A 14961-nucleotide genomic window follows, 5' to 3' on the forward strand; every position below is an offset into this window, starting at 1 on the left:
ATTCTTTGGTATTAAGTAAAGCTATGGGCATGCAATTTAGTGCACGGTAAAAAGTTGTGGGGCATTACCACATTTCAGATGCTCTGCAGTAAGTGAACATGCATACAGTCTGCCCCCACTGGAAGTAGGGGATTATGAACAGTAAATTATCCCTTCTTCATTAACCTACCATGGTTTAGTTTTCACACATCATGGCAGAAGAGAGTAAAGAGGGACAGCTGATGTGTGGTAAAGCCCTTCTCCTTTTTACCACTATGGTAAATTTTTTGTATGAACCTCCTACATGGGATTTGAGGAAGGTGCCACTTCTTCCTCTGTGGTGTGTTCCCATTAGGGCTGTGCAACGCGCTGGGCCCTGATTTGATTCAGCAGAGATTTGGCCTGGTTCAGTGGCCAAATCTCTGAATTTGAATTGAATCAGGATCTGAATTGAATCAGGAGATCCTTTAATTTCTCTGAATTGAATCAGAACCTTCCAAATCGATTTGGAGAGATTCAGAAAGATTCAACGATTCAGACATAGACGCAACTGTAATGTTTTTTCTACATACCTCAAGGTACCAGGTAGCTCGTGAATGCTGAGTTGGTGGGGTGGATGGAGCGTCCCACAGAAGTGTGGGGGGCTCCCCAGTGCTCTTGGCAGCAGACCCAGAAGTGGACCAGAAGCACTTCTGGTCCACTTCCGGGTCTGCCGGGGAGCACACAAGGGGACCACCCCATGTCCTCCTGGATTGGTGACTGGTGCCTCCTAGGTCTTCGAATCACTGTCCCCAATTTTGGCTGTATCCAAATCCAAATCAAATACAGCCCATTTCACACATCCCTAGTGCCCATTTAGGATGCTAAGCTAACATGGTTGTCTCTTCTGCTACCCCTTTCGGGTTTGTGACTTGTTTCCTGTTGTTATGAAGATGCCTAGCTCCTTCTTTACAAAGTAGCAGCATTCTTTGAGATCCCAATCATGCTGAATTTTTGTTGAGCTTCATTCATCTCTATAGACTTTTTTCATAAGTCTCCAGTGACTCAAGTACCTGAGTCCAGCAGTGCAGTATTCTGCCAAACAAAATATAATTAACTGACACCCCCATGTTTCTATCATTTAAAAGTGTTAAATACAGATTAGAGTCTGACTCTGTACTTCCAAGTGAATGTTTTCTAATTTTGACATCATTTTCCACTAGCTTATTGGATTTGGTATGAGGGAGCCTACAGATCAAATATCTCAGACACATCTTACTTCATTTCACGCTACTTAACCTTATGCTCATTAAACTGTGGCACATTGTCAGACACTATTATGATTGTTATGCCTTATCTAGGAAAATATATTTGAGATGCACAATCAGCTGTTAGCTGTACTACTAACAGGGCTATGACAGGGAAGTGAGCAAAAGTGTCTAGACAAGGAGATAGCTTCCCCCTATCTCCCCCACCCACCCAATCTAAACAAGTATATGCATACTTTTTTTCAGAGGATCCATTGCTCCCGTGCCACCAACATGACATTTTGCTTGACTTGGTTTGCATTTTTGGGATGCATGATAAGGCAACAGTTTTCCTTTCACAAATATTGCTGTTTGTGAAAGGCATCTATCAAATATTTCTGGCCTGTTTCACATATACATTCTTATACTTCACTTTCACTTGTACTTACTAACCTACTTTTTTGTAACCTTAGGAATTACATGTTAGTTTACTTGTTTAGTTCTATACTAATGTGAGGGATTCTGTCTAGTGCCTTTAAACAAAATGTTTTTTTTTACTCAAGAGATCCCTTATATCTATAGGCAATCAGTGCAGAAAGTATGCTGTTTTGTTTAACCTATGCCAGACTTAACTGCTTTATGCAGGGTCTCTTTGGCAGTAGCTTTGACAATAATAATTCATATTTTGTTGGAGGCAAAACACTTTTTAAACAGATTATAATGGGCATAATTCATCTGCAGGCTTAATTCCACTATTCTTTTGTCAAATGGTCTTGAGAGTGTGTCTGCAACCACCAACTGAATTCTCAGTTTGGATCTGCTTTGTAACTGAAAAAACAAAATCATCTCTATTCCTGGGGGTGGGGGCAGGGAAGGGGATGGAAATGGTTGCCAAGCCGATTTTGGAAGTGAAAATATGATGTTTATAGTCAATTTGGTCTAATACTGACTTGCTTTAATAAATATATTTAACTTTTTATACCATGAACTGAAACCAAACCCTCCTCCTTCATTTAAGTGTATTGACAAGCAAGTTTTGATATATCCTGTCACAGGTCTTCAGTTTTGATCATATTCTTGTACATGGATTGTACCAGTACCCTCTTTGCAAACATCCTAGTGTTTCAGTTTCTCTTGTAGTACTACAGGACAGGGGTCTCTTCAACTCCTTCCATTCAGACTCTTTATTAAGACTGACATCCCAGGTTCATTGGACATATTTGCACAGTAGTGTCCTTGGGTTGTTAGTTTGGAGAGTTAAAAGGCATATCTTTCCTTACACGTTCATAATTCCCAAGAGTCTTGGTTGCAATCTCTTTCACATCTTTTGGGTCAGGCCTGGTGTTGGTAATTATCTCAACCTTACTGTACTCCAACTATATTGCTTGTTATGTTAACTTTTCTCTCAGATATATAATTTACATTTTTTGCTTATTTACCTTTATCACTGAAGCTGCTCAGGGTCTCTAATTGTACTCTTGTGTTTCCCCCTCAGATTTAAAATCATGCATGTGAAACTTGGTATTCTCCCTAATAGAGAAAATAAAAGTTATTTATCCTCTGAAATCCTTAGGGTGCAACATAAATGGTACCTGTAGAACCAGGGTCTTCAAAGTGGGGTGTTGAGCGCTGGTTTTCCAAAGGTACTTGCTAGAACTATGCCAATGCACCCAGTCTTCCTCAAAAATGTTTCTCTCCTTTTAGGTAGTTGGAAAAGTTCCCTTTCTACATATTAATTTACTTGTTTATTTCTATTCAAAAGGGAGGTATTCTGTCTTCTTTCTTTCCCTAGGCTGACCAGCATGTGTACACATTCTGGGTTCTCCTTACCCAGCATTCTTGTGCAGTAAATCTATCTAGCTCTTCTTTTAGCCTCTACTTTAGGGAAAAGGGAATGCTTCTACGGACAAGAATTTTAGTGGAGGGGGTTGGGTAATTCTAGTCTCTTTCTGTAGTCTGTGAAGAGCTTCTATATCCTTCAAACTCTGGAACCTATATTGGTTTCATGTTCTGCCTTTCCAATGAGTACACTGTCTTGAGAAAGCCAAGGGTTTGACAGGGCTTTAATACAAAAATGGGTGCTCTTTTCAAAAAGCACTATAATACATTTTATTTCTTTCCAGTTTAGTTGTCCATATACTTAGCTTGCTAATGGGGGTGCATAAATCCATCACTGCCAGAGTTCTGGATTTCCACCCACTTACCTTAGTATGGGCTTTTTGTTTGGTGCTAAAAGTTTGGTTGTGCACCAGTGTCCCACTTCAATAAATGCCCCATTGCTTTCAGGCTGATAACATATCAACTTCTCATATAATGTTGTTTGTTGCTCCTCTGAAGAATTCCTCATATAGCAGTACTGTTGTCATCCTCTTTGTCCACTCTGTGAGCAAGAAGGTCTTATGGTTTCAGACTTTGTGAAGTGAGGGAATCCATTGCAAGTTTGCATCTTTTCCCATAGGCTGGGCATTGCACTGACTTACCGTATTTCGCACTGAGTGTGCAGCTGCATGTGCTGGTTTTCGGGGGCTTTGACTTTGAACTTTTCATACCTTTCTGCCTCAGGTCTTTAGCTTAGTTTTTTTTTTTTTCTTGTTATATTTTGGATCCCCTATCATGTGTACTGTGTTGGGTGTTCTCTATTCCCATATCCTTCATTCCTAACTCAGTGGTTTCCTTTATTGGCAAGTTCTATTGTTTTGTCAAAGGTTAATTCTCAATCTCCCGGTAGTGTTTTTTTCTGAGACATTTCTTCCCCACCAAATCCCAAGTATGAGTGGAGATTTCATTAAGGATGCATCCACCATCCCTTAACAGTACTATTTGATTTTCAGTCTTGGCCCAGTCACAAACTGTTCTAATCTTCTACTTTCTTTCTTTACCTTTGTAAAAAAGAACTGATGTTTCATGTTGCATAGTGACATGGACTACAACATTTCTTCAATCTCTGTAGCACAGTTTCATAGTTTTAGCCTTTTCTTTCCAAGTTAACTGAAATGTATTAAAACAGCAAGTGCTTCTGCATTTGCTATTGTCAGGAATAAAGTTAATTTCTACATGTCTTCCTTTACACTTGCCTCTTGCATAGAGGTGCACCAATAGAGATTTTTGGGGCTAATACCAATATCTGATTTTTAAGGAGGCATATCGGCTGATACCAATCCAATTTCCAATACAGAGCTGCCTCCCTCTGGTAAGTCTGTTGTGATGCAAGGGGAGGGGGCAGGGAAGGGACATGGGGTTGCATATCAACCCCCTCCCCACTATGAGGGAGGGGGTAGGAGCAGGGGCAGGCGCTGCCCAGCCGGGGTGGGGCTGGACATTCTCAAGGGGTGGAGCGGCTCCTGCCACTGCTTGCAACCCAAGAGGGTATTGGGGGGGTGGGGGGCATGTGCCCTTGGATCAGTGCGGGGCAGGGCAGGGGGGCAGCAGCTGTGGGCTAGAGCCGGGGTTGCACCAGGCTCTTCTCGCTGGGGTCTGGGCTCAGGGCAGGGGCTATGGAGGGGCTGCAGCTGCCCCAAATTTCACTGTAGCAATGGTGAAATTTGGGGTGGCTGCAGCTGCCTCTGTAGCCCCCATTCTGAGCCCAACCCCCAGCAAAAAGAGCCCGGCACAGCCCTGGCTCCAGCCCAGGTCTGCAGCCCGCCTGCCCCACCCCACACAGATCGGGAGGCACACCCCGCCCCCATACGCTCCTGGGGGGCAAGCAGTGGCAGGAGCTGGCCCCCGCAACAAGCACCCTGGCTGGGCAGTGTCTACACTGCAGGGGAGGATTGATCTTCCCCCCCCCATGCCCCTTCCCTTTCCCCTCCTTTTCCAGCACGACAGACTTACCAGTTGGAGGCAGCTCTCCACACTGCCGGGCTATGTTCCTCACTGCCTGCATGCTGTGCTGCAGCTGCACACACGCACAAGCATTTATCAGCCGAATTACCTGCCCCATTGGGCCAATTTCTGATACAGCCATTTTTTTTTTTTTATATTGGTAATGATCCGATATCAGATTGATGTACCTCTACTCTTCCATTATTTCTGGACCATCATGGCTACAGCGTCACTGTTGCACTTCCTTTTTGGTGGCATCTCTTACTTGCAGTGGCAGAGCAAGGAGCTGTTTTAACCTGCTTCAGTTGTTTCCCTTATGTAATGAGTTTTTCAGTTCTGGTGTGGTTTTTAATTGGTTGATTCTTCAATTTAGGGTATATTTTTTAGTTCATTTCATTTCCTAGCATCATGTATTGTTCAGAAATGATGTGGAACCACCCAATCTGACACAGCTGTGCTTCATTCAGCATCTAAGTTCTAACTGATCAGCACAGTTAAATATGAATCATTTCAATATAACAAGTGGTAACAATGGCCTCTTGCAAGAGCCTTTTAGAGGTACAGTTTCCCACAGACCTGGATCAAGGTTTTGAATAGTTGGAGCTTATGGTATTGCAGAAAGGAAGTGGGGGAGGCAGTTCCCCCACTAAGTGCCTCCAAATAACTGGAAAGAAATTAGACTTTATCACCACCCAAGAAAGTTCTAGGAGGTGAATTCTGTAGGCTGGCTCCCTAGAAGCATTGAAAGAGAGAAATTACCTGGTAGGTGGCAGCAGTGAAGTCAGGGAGAGGGAAGGATATCCAGCCAATATTCTCTGTCTTCACTAAAGCAACATGGAATGGTGTGGTGGGTCTGATAGAACCTAATGAGAAAGATAGCTGATGATACAAAAGGATGTTAGAAGGTCAATTGGGAAGGGCCATTGCTATAGTTTTGATCATTATATCATATAAGTCATTCTTCTATTTCCTACCTGATCAGATCCAGGAAAATGTGGGAATTCATAGATTTCATAGATGCTTAGGGTCAGAAGAGATCATCGAGTCTGACCCCCTGCCGGGGGGGGGGGGGGGGGGGTAAAACAGTGTGCTTTCAGTGCTTTTAATCAGTTAGTGTTTCATTAGTGTCAACTTGAAGGAGAGGGAAGAAACATATTTCTATGAATGGTTTTTGTCTTCCTTTATTTAGGCAGCCTTAAAAGGGAGCCAGCAAAGACAGGCTCAAACAAGTTACTGAAAGTGGGAAAGAAACTGCATGATCATTCAGTAAAGCATAAAAAGAATGCAGCAAAAGACAAATGCAAATATGTTGGTCAATAAAGACACTAGATTTTCCTTCAGAGTCATGGGTCCTCACAGGCTGGGAATTGAGTCCTCTTTTACTAGCATTAACTGGAGCTGTTGTTTCTTTGCCTTTCCTGTCATTCCCAGATTTTACTTTGGGATCAGTTATTTGCAAGATAAAATCCTCTTTGATGCCTGGCTCTTTATATCTGATAGAAACTCTTTTCTGTCACCTTGGGTCACTGCCATAAAATGGTTTTTGCATAGCTGAATGTAAGAGCTTCTCCATTTTTTCCAGAGTCTAAATATTATAGCTCTTGTCATCTTTTAACTCCTAGCATAAATTTCAGAAATCAAACTCTGGTAAAGCATTCTTAAAATGCCAATACAATGACAGCATATAATATTATGCATCATTTGGTGAAATGACTGACTATTATATTAGTATAATTATTCTCATCTGAAATGAATTTATAAAAGTTTAACAGGGCTTTGCTAAATTGTCGCAAGGAATGTTAGTGGTGCATACAAATCATAGTTCAGCATTTTTATAAACTGCCTTGTTATCCTGATCTAACAGTAATCTAATTGGCTCATGAAATGAATCGTGTTTTTGCCATGCTCATTTGAAGATATGCTCATTTGAAGAATAATAGCTATAGCTGTTATTCTTGGTTTGACAGGGAGTAGTCTTCTATGTAGGACTATCCAAAAACAACTTTCAGAAGAAAATACCGGCTGTGATGTTATTTATGCTGCTGAATGACCAGTCTTTTTGTAGTACTAGCCACTCAGCAGAAACTGATCCATGGAGCATATCTGGTACCATTAAACATGAGCTAGCTTCAATACATGAATGTTTTATAAGACCAGAATCTCTCTGGTCAGCAAATGTTCCATATGCTAGAGATGATTACTTGGATCAGTAGCTATCTGACAAGAAAGCACTCCACAATTAATCTTTTTAGGTATCACAACTATTGAACTTCTTGTTGATTAAAGAATATCCTTGTCATTGAAATGTAATACAAAAGGTCTACAGCACCAATGCTTTCTAGAATCAGTTTCAATATGGCAGAATGCTCCAGATTCTCTCCTGAGAATAGAATGCGGTTGCTGTGTCCCATTCAAGCAACACAAAGTGTTTGTGCTATATCCAAACAAGGTTACATGAATCGATAGGGTGACCGTATGTCCCAGTTTGGCTGGGACAGTTCTGTATTCTGTAAGCTGGTCTCAGCTTACAGAACAACAGTCCTCAAATCAACAAAAGTCCTCAAAAGTCCTCAAATCACAGGGATGCAGGGATTTCCTGCGAAATAATGTGGTTACTCTATGCATAGGGGAATTCTTGCTGCTAGTGAAGGCTGTATAACTGCTTCCTTTGCCAGTCTATACTGTGTCCACTTCCATACCGGAGGCCAGGAAGCAGTGTCATAGAGCCAAGCGCTTATATGCCAATCCTGCATTGACATAAAGCAGGGGTGGGCACTTATTTCAGCTGGAGGGTCACTTAACAAATGTTGGTGAGCTGTCAAGGGCTGAATAGGTAACCCTGCCCCTTGACAATTGCCCTGCCCATTTGTCATATACCCCCCCCCCCGCATACTCCTCTGAGGGGTGGGGGGTTGCCATCTTAAAAACCAAAAAACCCTAAATCATACACTAAATGTCAAACACCTACTATAACATATTTGAATTTTATTACAAAAATATTTGTCATGATTTGTGTTTGTGTACTGTATATAAAAGGGATTGCATAATAACTCAAAAATAAAGTTGCACTTTTTTATATGATGTGTATATGGAGGGGTGGGGGGCGGGTATGGTGGGATGTGGGCAGTACTGGATTATGACATGCTGAGGCCCTAAATTATGTCCAGTTGAAGAGGCTCCATACAATAAAAATAATCCACGAAATCCATGAAAATGGATTTTCATGAAATTTTAAGATAAATTAGTGTTATTTCTGCACAAATTTATGAACTCAATATGAATAATAACTATGGAGCCATATATATGTATATTTTAGTCATATTAGAATGAAAATGTTCATATTTAAAGAGTCTTTTTCCCATATCTCCTTTATCTCCTTCCTTTACCAACTGATTATTTTAAAAATTGATATTTAGTCATTTTTTTCTTATTTAAAGGCCCCTCATATTGTGAAGCTGTAAGCTGTAGCTTAAAAAGTTTAAGCCTAAATCCAGCACTGGGTGTATGTATGTGTGTGTGTGGTAGGGTGTATGCATGTGTGTATGGTGAGGTGTGGGGGGGTTATGAGGGGGTGTGGCTGTGTGTTAGGGGTGCATAGGGTATGTTGAGGTGTCTGTATGTCAGTGGGGGTTGTGGGGACAGGGTGTGGGTGTGTGAGGTTTGTGGGGTGTGAGGGAGGGTGGGGGGTGTGGGGATGCCCCACACACTCCCGCAGCAGCAGCAGACAGGGGGGCTCAAGGTGCTTGTGCTGGGTATGGCTCCAGCCAGTGCTGTGCACAGGGAGGTGAGGAGTGCAGCCTGGCTGGCTACCTCTATACCAGGAGCTCAGTGTGGTACACCTGCAGCTCCTGCACTTGCACCACAGAAAGGCATACGCTGGACTCTGGGGAAGCAGGGGGTGGGGCTCCCTCCACACCCGGCAGAGTCTGAGGGCTTGGGCAGCACAGGGTGGGGAAGGCAGCCGGCCCCAGCATGGGGCTTCTCTGGTGCAAGTGTGGGAGCTGCAGGCACATGGTGGGGAGCCTCCATGACAGAGGTGGCCAAGCAGGCTGCACTCCTCACCCCCACGCACAGCACTGGCAGGAGCTACACCACATCAAGCACCAGCACCTGCACCAGGCATTAGCACCCTGAGCCTCCCGCCTGCTGTTGCTGCTGGCAGTGGGAACTGTGTGCCATGTGGGGGAGGGTGTGGGGGTCCCCACAATCCCCACTTCCACACTCCCTCACACCCACACCCTGCCTAGCCAAGCTCCACTCTTCTACTACCTTCCTAGCCATGGGCTCTTCACTGTTCTCTGTGCTTCTGCCCAATTGCAATTCCAGCCTCCCACAACCCCCACCTGGGCACCAGCCCTGCTACTCTCCTACCTGCTGCCCCGAGCAAGCTGGACATCCAGGAAGCCAAGCAGGTTCCCATGGGGTGTCTGCAGCAGGAGCCCTGCCCAAAAGTTGCTGCTGGTGGGGTGGGGCCCTTCGGACCAAGAAGGTAGGAGTGAGGCACAATAGGGTATGTTGGAGGGGTTGTACACATGGGTGCCTCACTCCCAACCTTGCAGGCAGAAGGACTGAGTGGGGCACAATTTGTTGGGGGGCACTGCAAGCTGGACGAAAATGCCTGGCAGGCAAAATACTACCTGCAGGCTGGATTTGGCCCGCCTCTGGCATAAAGACTTTATTGAACCTTATATCATTTGCATAATTTAGAACAATTCCTGACTTCCCGGTTAGAGCATATTAAGCAGAAGAGAAGAATCCATTCTTTATCTTTACCTTACTCAGCCTCTAGTCCAGCAATGGTATGTGACAAAGATGGGTATCTGTATTTAGGATGGAATCCATGTCCCACTGATTTCATTAGGGTCAGAATGTCACACTGTGATTCACTCATTGAAGATATTAATATCTTAGTGAAGACTGCTTCCAGGTCAGTATTTGACAACTCTGGACAGTGGATAAGTATATGATACAGAAATGGTCTTTCACTGCATGAAATGCCAGTTATTGGAGGGTGGTCATGAATCTGTCCTCTGTGTAACCAACAAGACTTTCCCCAGGGCTAAAATTAGACCCTTTCATTTTATTATCAATAAAATTATCATAGACATAGCTCTTGAAGAACAGCAGTTACTACTAAGTACCCCTTCCTTATGAAAGTATTCACAACCATGTGTCTCCTGCAGATGCATTTAAGCACTTATGGAGTTGTCCTTCTGGCAAAAAATCTTCTCTTTCAGGAGCTGTACAGATTTTTAAGTTTTCCTGAAACATACACATGTGATCTATATCACGAGTGTAACTAGGGGTGGGTGAGCAGGGCACCAGCCCTGGGGGTCAATTTAGATGGGCACTAGAATAGCAGCCCCCAAGAAACCCATGCTATGGAGGCTGCTGCAGCCAGTGTACAGGGAGCACATCCTGCAGCTGCAATAGCTCAAGCCCATAGCAGCAACCAGTTCACAGTAAAGAAGTGCCATGGAAGGTAAAACTCTACCCTCCTCCCCCCACACCTCCAACACCTGCTCAAACTAATATCGCCTCCATACAATCTATAGTAGCCAACAATTTGCAGGTCATTCTATAGTGGCAGTAGGGCTCATTTTTTAAAAAATATTACTCTTTTAACAAGTGTCTCTCAGGCAGAACTGCATAAACAAATGCACCTTATGCCATTTTTTGAAGATCAACATACTGGAGTACTATTTTAAAAGTAGAGGAAATGAGTTCCAGATATTACTGAAGAAAGTCTGCCAGCTTATTGCAACCACTGTGGTGGGGCAAAGAGAGTGAGAAGGCCTGTATGGTCATCAACATACATCTGTCACTACTTTCTTATAGAATTCATTCAGTTTAAAATGAGATTTTACAGGCATGTTATTTTAGTTACTTGGAATGTCCAAACGATGCAGTTTCAATTTCACTTGGGATTTAACATATATTAAAGACAGAACCCGCATGTTAATAACCAAGCCTTTTATCTTTTTATGTAACAATTCTAAAGTGGTTTTGTAATACTATATGTGTAAACTGGTATCATTTTATTGCTTATTATTCTTCGTACCACATGAAAAAATATTTTCTTTAATGTGTGCTATTCAATAAGAAACAAAAGTGAGCAGAAATATCCATGGCCCATAGACTTTTCTAAGCTTATATAAAAGTTTTTCCTTTATTATCTTTCCAAGGTACAAAATATGAATGATACTCTTATGGCTGTAGCACTAAATAGAAGTATGCAAAAGCAAAGACTTACAGATACAAATTTTGAAAGCGCCTAAGTCTCTTTTGAAAATGGGACTTGTGGGGTTTTTATTGATTTAGACTCCTAAATGTCTAAATCACTTTTGAAATTATAATTAGGCTTCTAGGTCACTTAAAGAGATTTTGAAAAATTAACTAATGTCTTCAAGACTTGCATGTACGCATCCAATCAGTAGTTCACTAATTATATAAATTATTATTCATTTCAATATATATTCCTGTATTAGCTTTCGTAGAATATATGACTCAATACATCCAAGTTTACTTTCCCTTACTATAGAAGACTGCATACTTGCTGTGATAAATGACTTATCTGTAACAAAGCCACTTGATTTTTCTACAGTGGAAATGAAAGAGGCTTGCTCCTGTTACTTTAAGAAGAGACTGCAATAGGTTGGACTGGCTCTGGGAGGACTGACATCTAGGAAGCAGGCTAACTGCTAGGAAGCAGGCTAACCACTAGTGAGCTAGCTGCCGGCAAACAAATAGACTTGTAGCCACAGAGATAAAGGTAGCCCCTGGGGGAGTAACTCTCCCTAGATAGAGTTGTAGAGCAGGAAGCTGCACCAGGGCAGGTATATAGGCATCTCAGAAGCACAGAGCCACAAGCACCTGAGCTAAGCCATAACAAGGAAAGGCAGATTGGTCATTAGGTGCAAAAAGGAAACCCCTGTGGGTTGCTGGAGAGGAAGAGGTGGGGCTTTGGAGGAAGAGGTGGGGCTTTGGAAATGCATAAGACCAGTGTTTGAGACCAGCCTGGAGAGGAGCTTATGAGCAGGATGGCACCAGGAGAATAACCAACTGTTACCTAGGCTGCCCTGGTAGCTACAAGTAAGAAGCTTAGAGTTTTTAGGGAAGTATGACCCAGTACGGGGAGAGTTTTGTTGTACAACCAGTGGACTTGTGTTTATGTTCAGATTATACTGGAGGACTGGAATGGGCTATAAGAGGTGATCAGGAGCCCACAGGGTTGCCTGAGGGGCACATGAGGTCTTGAGCCCTGCCAAGGGTGCCTGAGGGGTACGTGTGGTTTTGAGCCCAGCCAGAGATCAGGGCTCCAATCACAGATAGGTGGAAGCTAGGAGGGTTAAAACCTAAGCTGCAAAGCAATAGCAGTGGCCTGAAGCTGGGAGGACTAAGGCCAGCGCCCAAGAGGGGTAAAGCCTGGGCCAGGGGGGCAGAGGCAAGGGGGAAGGGGGTGAAAAACCAGGGCCAGGAGCCCAAGAGGGGTGAACCAGGGGCTGTAGCCCATAAGCCAAGGCCTGGCACAGCAGGCCTAGGCTAAGGAGCCCAGCTAGAGAAAAGGGGTAGAGGCTTGGAAGGCCAAGGCCCCAACAAGGGTGTGTTGGCCTGAAGTGGCCTGACATTGGACTGAGACAAGGTACTCCACTGAAATGATAACCAGTAACATTAGTGACGCATGGGCATGGCTGTAGGGGTGGAAGGAGACCATGAATAGCCCTTAAGGCAATAGGTGCCCTGGGGTGCATGGATGGGCCAAAAAGGCCCACTTAGCACTTGCAGAGCAGGATTGGGACCAATGAGGTCTGGGAGGGACATGCTGGCTGAAAACCAGATAAGAGCTCACTCTTGGACCCTAGGACAGCCTTCCTTTTTGCAGATCAACAAAGTACATCATGACATGGTAGGCAAGAAAAAAGGGAGGGTACCCAGAGGGCCAGAGTGGGGCAGGAGCTGTGCGGCTACAAGGAGTGTCACAGAGGGCTGGGGGAGGGGAGTGGTCATCTCACAGTTACATACAGAACACAAACTGGGGAGCTGAATGCAGACATTTGCTCAGGTGCTTTTTTTCCCCAGACATTTATTCGTTATCATTTTTAAAATTCAGCTTAAAAAATGGGAAATAGTAACATGATTTAGAACTGGTTTGATCAAAATACTAGTTCACACTAAAACTGGGAATAAACATGCATTGAGGTTTCTAACTATCTTTCACAGAGTTCTTGGGTCTTCCTGGAAAAGAGAAGGTGAAGAGCTGGATTACCACAAATCTGAGGTATTAATGACATGATCAAAAATTAAAAGTACTAGAAATGTTGCAAAACAAGAATTCCTTAGTTCAGTTTTTCAGCCCAAATAACTTTTTGTTAATGGAAGCAAACTGAAGCAAAGCTCTCAGTATGTTGAAAGGTGTCCATTCTACAACTCTATTAGTGGCTTCAAGATATTCAGATCCATTTAACTTACAAAGTATGAAAAAGGAAGCATTCAACCCTTTTCTTTCCCTCAATCAGAGTAAGAAAAACTTCTCATTAACTGTGTTAAATAATTTGCTCATGTTATAGCTGCTTTGCATAATTATTAAACAGGCTATTCCAGGCCTCTCAGAGTTATACTATCATTTGATATCCTTTGTCATGGTGTAATTGTATTGCTGTTGCATCCTAACAAATGGTGTCACTACATCATTGCCATGAAACGGCATGACCTAATGAGCAGGAAGGGGTTACACTCATTAGTGCCAAATCAGAGTTTTGCTACTCTGAAATTAGGAATGGTTTTGGCCATTGTATCAGTGAATTCAGGAACAAATCTGATCTTTCTACAAGTATATTCAGTATTCCCAGTGTAGCTCTCCTGAAGCAGAGGCTTTTAGCATTATTGTTAGAATAACACTGGGTATTCTAAAAACAGTGGCAAGTGTAGTAATCTACTAAAGCAATTCAATCCCAGAGGATCAAACTCATCCAGCCACCCTGGTCTGGCCCTAAGTGCTGCATGTATCGAATGCTATGTGTGTGAGACAACTTCCCATGCACTCTGCGGAGGGTGGCCATAAGGAAATTCAGGATATCTGGTATGCTGCTCCCCATCCCAAGTCAGCAGTGCTGCTGCAGGCAGTGGCAGAGGTCAGTAGGCAGGGACATGGGCATAGTCTGGCAGGGAGGTGGAGCTGCTGGGCACACCTAGTCACTGCACCTCTCTGCCAGTCTGCATCCCAGGCCCCTGCGATTCCGGGATTCACTTTAATTTTCAACAGCCAGCCAGGACTGGCCTTCGAAATCCGGGACTGTTCAGGTCAAACTGGGATGCATAGTCATCCTAACTTTATGCAGTACATGGTTCAAGATCAGTGCATGCTATAACCAATATGCAGGGACTGGTCCAAGACCCGAAGGCAGCACAGCAGAATGGGTGATAGGGCTTTGCAGCCTGAATCTGGCCCACAGGCCATATCTTTGACACCCCTGATCTAATCAATTTGTGCTGTTATACTGTACCTGTAGGAATACCATGTTAGTGTTAAATGCTATAAATAGGCAGTTCTTATTTCATCCTGTCTTTCAACTTAGCTGGGAAAGCTCCCTGACTCCCTAATATTGGACCTGACTCTACTTCCTTTCAAATTTTTGGAAATGTTTCTATGTTCTTCAATGGGAGAAAAAATTGTGCCCGTGGTCAAGAAAGCACATTTGTTTGTATTTCAGCTAATCCCATTTATGTAGAAAACACACATATTCAGTTAGGAGTAATTAAAGCTATGATTCTACACTGAATATAGGAATCCTTGCCTTCTAGGCTAAGTGCAGGCAATCAAAAAGCCCAGTGTTGAATCGATTCAATCTTTTCAAGTTTCCCTAAACTGTGAAGATTGAACTGATAATAAAGTGAGCTGACATTCACTTTTGAGACTGGAAAGGCAGACAGACCC

The 14961-nt window shown here is 43.3% G+C and overlaps 1 long non-coding RNA gene across 1 annotated transcript in view; it reads left to right on the top strand.

Annotated features, from left to right (window-relative positions):
- LOC109280374 (uncharacterized) overlaps positions 1-13363 on the top strand; it is a 119577-nt gene extending 106214 nt beyond the window's left edge. The window contains exon 3 of the long non-coding RNA XR_002086675.2: positions 13248-13363. This is a non-coding gene — a long non-coding RNA (uncharacterized LOC109280374). The remainder of the gene's footprint in view (positions 1-13247) is intronic.
- Positions 13364-14961: the final 1598 nt, after the last annotated feature.

This window comes from Alligator mississippiensis, chromosome 1, assembly GCF_030867095.1.
Source record: "Alligator mississippiensis isolate rAllMis1 chromosome 1, rAllMis1, whole genome shotgun sequence".
NCBI classification, from domain to species: Eukaryota; Metazoa; Chordata; order Crocodylia; family Alligatoridae; genus Alligator; species Alligator mississippiensis.